The sequence below is a fragment of the Heterodontus francisci genome, unplaced genomic scaffold, assembly GCF_036365525.1.
Source record: "Heterodontus francisci isolate sHetFra1 unplaced genomic scaffold, sHetFra1.hap1 HAP1_SCAFFOLD_1200, whole genome shotgun sequence".
Classification (NCBI taxonomy): domain Eukaryota; kingdom Metazoa; phylum Chordata; class Chondrichthyes; order Heterodontiformes; family Heterodontidae; genus Heterodontus; species Heterodontus francisci.
Genome location: NW_027141487.1, coordinates 1 through 7,766, shown reverse-complemented (window position 1 = coordinate 7,766; position 7,766 = coordinate 1). Strand labels below are relative to the sequence as shown.

The 7,766-nt window shown below is 42.7% G+C and overlaps 1 pseudogene; it reads right to left on the bottom strand.

The window, feature by feature from the left end:
- Positions 1 to 6,736, bottom strand: part of LOC137363876 (zinc finger protein 665-like) — a 31,418-nt pseudogene extending 24,682 nt beyond the window's left edge.
- Positions 6,737 to 7,766: the final 1,030 nt, after the last annotated feature.

Genomic DNA, 7,766 nt, shown 5'->3' with positions numbered 1-7,766 from the left:
GTGTGGAATGCACTGTCTGAGAGTGTGGTGGAGGCAGGTTTAATTGAAACATTTCAAAGGGAATGAGACAGTTTTATGAAAAGGAACTAATGGAGCTGCGGGCTGACAGGTCCCGGATGCTGATGGATTCATCCTCGGGCTTTCAAAGAGAAGCAAATGAGGGAGGAACTGCGCAGAATCTGTCCTCCTGTTCCGCCCCCTCTTCCTATTGGCCCGCAGCTGCAGTCAATCAACAGGACATTGTGAGCGCACAGGTCAGAGGTTCAGCGCCGGGTGCGCAGGCGTATTGCGGACTAGTGTTTGGAGCGAGTGAGTGATGGCGGCGGAGAGACACAGTGTGTGTTGTTATTTTAATGATAATCTGAACCTCAAGAAACAAACCACCCTAAAGAGTGAAATAAGGCTCGTTGGCTCCTGTTATCTGGGCTGTTTGAGCTGGACAAGGCCTGACCCAGCACTAACAGGACAGTATAAGTCCACTGGGAGATGACATAAGGCTGAATTCAGACTCAAATACATCACTTTCATGAAATAATTAGTTGAGAAAGGGTTCATTAATAACCTTGTAGTAAAGAGGCCTCGAGGGGAGTGCAACCATTATATGGTCGAATTTTATATTGAGTTTTAAAGTAATTTAGTTTGGGACAATACTGGGGTCTTGCGTCTAAACAAAGCAAACTTCGCAGGATGAGGGGCGAGTTGGCTAAAGTAGATTGGGACACTACATCAAAAGATATGATGGTAGATAAGCAATGGCTTGCATTTTAAGAATTAATCCATAATTTGTAACAAATGTACATTCCTTTAAGTCACAAAAATCCCATAGAAAAAGTGGTCCAACCATGGCTAACAAGAGGAGTTGGAGGTAGTATTAGATTGAAGGAAGAGACTTATAATGATCCCCCAAAAAGTGGTATGCCTGAGGATTGGATGGATTTTAGAATTCTGCAAAGGAGGATCAAGAATTTAATAAGGAAAAAAAATCTGAGTGCAGATTAACAAGAGACATAAAAACAGATTGTAAATGTTTCTATACCTATAGAAATAGGAAGAGATTCGAGAAAGGAAATGAGGGCCCATTAGAGAGAGACAGTTGAAATTAAAATGGGGAATAGGGAAACGGCAGAGACATTAAACAAATGATTTGTATCTGTCTTCATGGTGGAAAACACAAAAACATTCCAGAAATAGGAAACCAAGTGTCTCGAGAATGAGGAACTGAAAGAAATCAGTATAAGTAAAGAAATAGGAATGGAAAAATTAAAGGGACTAAGTGGCAACAAATCCCCCGGACCTGACAACCTTCATCCTCAGGTTTTAAAAGAGGTAGCTGCAGAAATAGTGGATGCATTGGTTTTGATCTTCCAGAATTCCATAGATTCTAGAGCAGTTCCCAAGGATTGAAAGGGAGCAAACATAAACTTGCTATTCAAGAAAGCAAAAAGAGAGAAAATGGGGAACTATCAGCCAATTAGCCTCACATCAGTTGTAGGCAAAATGTTAGAATGTATTATTCGGGGAAATGGTAACAGGACACTTAGAAAATCATAATATGATTAAGCAGAGACAACATGGACTTGTGAAAGAGAAATCACGTTTAACAAATCTTGTAGTTTCTTGAGGATGTAACTAGTAAGGTGAATAAGGTGGAAGCAGTAGTTTATTTGGATTTTGAAGAAGCAAGAAGCTTTTGATAAGGTGCCACACCAGAGGTTATTGCATAGTTGGGACTCATGGGATTGAGTTAATATATTAGCATGGATTGAGATTGGTTAATGGACAGAAAGCAGGCAGTAAGAATAAATTGGTCATTTTCAAGTTGGCAAGCTGTAACTAGTAGGGTATAGTAAGGATCTGTGCTTGGGCCTCAGCTATTTACACTCGATAGAAATGGCTCAGATGAAGGGATTGAGTGCAATGTATGCAGGTTTGCTGATGATACAAAGTTCGGTGGGAAAGCAAGAAATGAGGAAGACAGAAAGAGGCTTCAGAGGGATACAGACAGGTTGGGTGGGTGAGTGGGTAAGAACATGGCAGATGGATTACAATACGGTGAAGTTATCCACTTTGATAAGAAAAATTTAAAAAAAACAATTTTTAAAATGTATGTTGAGAAACTGAGAAATGTTTGCATTCAGACCAAGGTGGGAGTAATGCACTGTTAATTCAGTCCCACTGCTTCACAGGTCACAGCGTATTAGTAAAGTTTCCCACCTACTAGAAATTAGCCAAATTAAACACTTTATTTATCCCCTAGAATAAAGCACACAAAACCAGATTTCTTCAAACAACAACAAAATTAACTATTTATTAATAAACTAAATCTTAAACAATAATGGGATGAATCAATGCATATATCTTAAAAAAAACTTCTTATTCTTCCCAAGCCTCATGCACACATACATATTCAAAAACCAGTTAACTGGGGAGAAAGAGTTTTTGGTGTTCAACTGTTTCTTCGGAATAATAAAATCGGTGGTGGTCTGGTAGGATATTTTGAAATCGGTGAGGTGGCCCAGAGTTGAAATGTCAGAAGCCACTCAAAGTCTCTCCAGGCAAGTTTGTTGAGCAGTCTGTGATGAGTTGACGGTCAAGGCAATTCGTCTACAGCAGGCATCACACAGATCTTTCAGCAAAAGGTATAGCAACAGGTCTACTTAAATTTTAAAGTAGCAGTCCAGCAATAGTAGCTTTCTTGAGATTTCAGGATCTCCCAAAATGCACATGAGTAACAGGAATCACTCTTGAGACAGAGATTTTTCAGAGACTGGAGGCAATAGGAATTTGCTACCTTTAACAATGCAGGGCTTCCTCTCAGCAAAGGAGCCTTTCTCCACAGACAGTAGCAACTCCTCTTTCTCTGGGTCTTTTCCTCTCCAGGCAGAACACAGACATAACTCAAATGTGGAATTTTGTTCCACAAGAGATGCCTTCTTTTCAGGGAGAGGTCTTTTTCGAGTCTGCCAAAAAACACAAGTCCCAGCCAGTTTGTTCTGCCTCCTGCCTGCCCAGCACTGATCTTTCACAAAGCAAAGTGAAATTGAACTCTTAACAATGTAATGTGACCTATCATTTTCCTTGCTGTTGTTGCTTGGAAACAGGTTGCCTTGGAGACTGTGCCCCACCCAGTTCAGCATTCAATTTTCTCAGTCTTGCAAAACACAGAACTCCAAGTTTTTTCCTTTGTTAAAAGCAAAGCACATGTAACAGTGTCCTTGTACATGAATCACAGGAAGCTAACATAGAAGTACAGCGAGCAATTAGGATAGCAAATAGTATGTTAGCTTTTGTTACAAAGGGATTAGGGTAGAAGAGTAAAGAAGTCTTACGACAATTATACAGGACATTGGTGAGGCCCCACCTGGAGCAGTGTGTGCAATTTTGGTCTCCTTGCTAAGGAATGACATACCACCATTGAGGGAATGCAATGAAGGTTCACTAGTCTGGTTCCTGGATTGTTTTATTTATTCATGGTCTGTGGGTGTTACTGAAATGGCCAGCATTTATTGCCTATCCCTAATTGCCCCTGAGAAGGTGGTGGTGAGCTACTTCCTTGAATATAACTGAGTGACTAGCTCAGCCATTTCATCGTGTAGTTCAGAGTCAACCACATTTCTGTGGGTCTGGAGTCAGACCAGATCGGGTAAAGGACAGTAGATTTCCTTCCCTGAAGGAAATTAGTGAACCAGGTGGATTTTTAGGACAATCCGTAGTTTCATGGTCACCAATATTGATCCTCGCTTTTTAATTGCAGTGGTGGGATTTGAATTCTTGTCTCAGCATCATTAGTCCAGGCCTCTGGATTACTAGTTCAGTAACAGAACCACTATTGTACAGCACCCCCACTCTGCTCCATCTCCTCCTATGAGGAGAGATTGAGTAGATTAGACCTATATTCCCTGGGGTTGAGAAGAATAAGATGTGATCTGACTGAAACATCAATCCTTAAGGGACTTGGCAGGGTCGATGCTGAGAAAATGTTTCCCCTGTCTGGGCAATCTAGAACACCGGGTCACAGTCTCAGGATCAGGGATAAGACATTTAGGACTGAAATGAGGAGAAATTTCTTCACTGAAAGGGTTGTGAATCTTTGGAATTCTCTTCCCCAGGGAGCAGTGGATGCTCAGTCATTGAGTATATTTAAGACAGAGATCGATAGATTTTTGGGTACTAACGGAATTAAGGGATATGGGGATAGTGCGGGAAGGTGGAGTTGAGATGATCAGCCATGATCTGGGTGAATGGCAGAGCAGGTTCAAAGGGCCAAATGGCCTCCTCCAGCTCCTATTTCTTATGTTCATTAAACCTCAGTCTGGTTCCTCTCGAGCTGCTGAGTGAGTGAATTAAATCTTTCTTGACAAATCACCAAGATACCAGATGACAAGTCATGACCGAAACATCATTTATTGGTTACAAATCACAACTTAGTTAAATCTGGACACACAGACACTTTATAAACATGTATAAACACATTTTAATGTAATCAGAGTTATCCAGCAGTTCAGCACTAATAGGGAGAGTATTTCACAAAACAAGTAACAAAGATTAACCAGACAATTCAGTGATTGACTGTAAATCAACACTAATGGATGCTGAGTATTAATTACAGCAGGGACCGGAGTCTGAGCTTATAAATTGGTGAGTTTACTTGAAGAGCAATTCCTTCACTATCTGACACGTTAACAGTTGTGAACAGCCTGTCTGTCCAACAGCTCCAGTCTACGAGTGCTTAGAAACACACAGAGCTTAAACAGCCTCATTCTTGAGCTAAAGAACAGACTTTCTCCTGTCAATATAGAGCTACAGGATTGGCCTGTGATCTGTTTATTGTTCATCTTTTGTTCAGTACATTTACTGAGTGGATTTAAATTGAAAATGAGGTTTGAAGACACGATGGTCTATTCACACATGAATGAGAGATGCTGTGGGGCAGACGCTCAGTCCAAGAGGAGCAATTGACATCAGAAATAAACCCCAACTGTCAGAATAAACATGGTTCAGTCTGGATATGATTAACAGCAGCAACAGCAGAATCCAACCCCTGTAATTATCTGTGAACTCGCTGGTGTCTCAGTAGATAGGATGGCTGAGTGAATCCCTTCCTGCACACGGAGCAGATGAATGACCTCTCCCCAATGTGAATGAACTGGTGTGTCACCAGGTGGGATGACTGAGTAAATCTCTTCCCACATACGGAGCAGGTGAATGGCCGCTCTCCAGTGTGAACTCGCTGGTGCGTCAGCCGAGCAGTTGAATCAGCAAATCCCTTCCCACACTCAGAGCAGGTGAATGGCCTCTCACCAGTGTGAACTCGTGTGTGTTTCACCAGCTGGGATGAAGTAGTGAATCCCTTCCCACACTCGGAGCAGGTGAATGGCCTCTCCCCAGTGTGAATTCGCTGGTGTATCAGCAGGGTGGATGAATGAGTGAAACCCTTCCCACAATCAGAGCAGGTGAATGGCCTCTCCCCAGTGTGAATTCGTTGGTGTGTCAACAGGTTCCCTGACAGAGAGAATCTCTTCCCACACTCGGAGCAGGTGAATGGCCTCTCCCCAGTGTGAACTCGCTGGTGTCTCAGCAGGGCGGATGAACGAATGAATCCTTTCCCACAATCATTGCAGGTGAATGGCCTCTCCCCAGTGTGAACTCGTTGGTGTGTCAGTAGGGCGCATAAATGAATGTATCCCTTCCCACACTCAGTGCAGGTAAACGGCTTCTCCCCAGTGTGAATTCGCTGGTGTGTCTGCAGGTTTGATAACTGAGTGAATCCCTTCCCACACTCAGTGCAGGTGAATGGCCTCTCCCCAGTGTGAACTCGTTGGTGTGCGAGTAGGGAGGATGACTGAGTGAATCCCTTCCCACACTCAGTGCAGATGAACGGCCTCTCCTCAGTTTGACTGTGTTGATGAGTTTCCAGCTCAGACGTGTAATTTAATTCTTTCTCACGGTCCCCACATTTCCACAGCTTCTCCCCAGTGTTACTACACTTGTGTACCGACAGGCCAGCTGATCGGCTGAAGCCCCGTCCACACACAGAACACGTGTACGGTTTCTCCACACTTTTTGCTTCCATGATCAAAGGCCGATGATATTCAGATCCTGATGAATCGAGTGACTGTCACATCTTGAGGTGATGTTTGATTTTCCTGTCCGTAAATCCTCCCTTTCTAATACCCTGTAACATGAAGTTACAACAGGAAAAAGGGAGTGAGAGAGAACCTACAAAAACACAAAGACAAGTTGTGAAATTGAGCTGAATGAATCTGGTAATTTGTGGGACCACAACAGAGACCCAGTGACCAGGACAGAAAATCATTGACTCATTAATTTTATTCTCACTCTGCACACAGGGGCTGGAGAACTGAACCCAGCCACAGTAGAGGGAGGGAGAAAACTGGCAGAGGAGGAAAGAAATGGTGCAGATGGTGTCATGGGTTTGGATTTCAGCACAGGGAGGAGGGAGAGTGTGTGGGACTGCGATTTACAGCTTTGGGGAAACAAGAGAGGAATAAAATGTTCCATAGGATCTCGAATTGTCTGTTCTGAATTTCTATCCTGTACTGACAGTGATGACTTTTATTACCTCCTTTTACAGGGTATTAGGAGAGGATTTACACACATTGATTTGATGCTCACTCTGCACACAGGGGCTTTCGCACCATCTCTCCTGAAGGTGCTGGGGTTACTGTTTACATCCCACTGAACTGTAAGAAAGAATATCTTATTAGATGATATTAAAGATAGTATTATATTATAATAATATAACGAGAGACCGTTCACCTGCTCCATCTGTGGGAAGGAATTTAATCGATATCCAAAATGCTGAGACACCAGTGAGTTCACAAGTGACTGTAGCTGTTGCATTCTGTAATTATTGCTGCTGTTAATCACATCCAGGACTGAACCATATTCATTCTGACAGTGGGGTTTATATCTGCTGTGTTAATATTCTTTATAGCTGGGGTGGAGTTTAATATTCCAGCAACTGATTTGCTTTACTTTGTAACTTTTACTCTTCAAATAAAGTAGCTCCCTTTGGGCTATTCCCAGGGTTTTGTGGGATGAAACCAAACAGTGATTTACTTGTACTTTTGGCAATTTTGTATATTATATTCACTGCTCACAATGAGATCTGTTCTACATTGGGAAGACCAAACACAGATCGGGTGATCACTTTGAGAAACATCTCCATTCAGTCTGCAAGCGTGTTCCTGAGTTTCCAGTCACTTCCCATTTTAATTCTCCGTCCCACTCCCACTCTGACCTCTCTGTCCTCGGCCTCCTGCCCTGTTCCAATGAAGCTCAATGGGAGCTGGAGGACTTAACAACCTTCTGGACTCAACATTGAGTTCAGCAGTTTCTGCACCAACAGAGACTTGTCAGGATCTGGAACACTCCACCTGAAAAAGGTGGTTGAACCTGATTCTATCAGTCATTTTAAAAGGGAGTTGACAGGTATTTGAGAATGAGGAACTGACAGGCTTACAAACACCAAGTGGGTGTGTGGGACTAAGCACAACTGCTCTTTCAAAGGGCCAGCACATGCACAAAGGGTTGAATGGCCTCCTTCTGTGCTGTAAATTTCTATGATTCTAGGAGTTGGCCATTTAGCCCCTCGAGCCTGTTCCACCAGGAAATGAGATCATGGTTGATCTGTGATCGAACTCTATATACCCGACTTTGTCCCATTTCCATTAATACCTTTGGTTAACAAAGATCTATCAATGTCAGATTTAACATGAACATTGATCTCGCATTAACTGCTA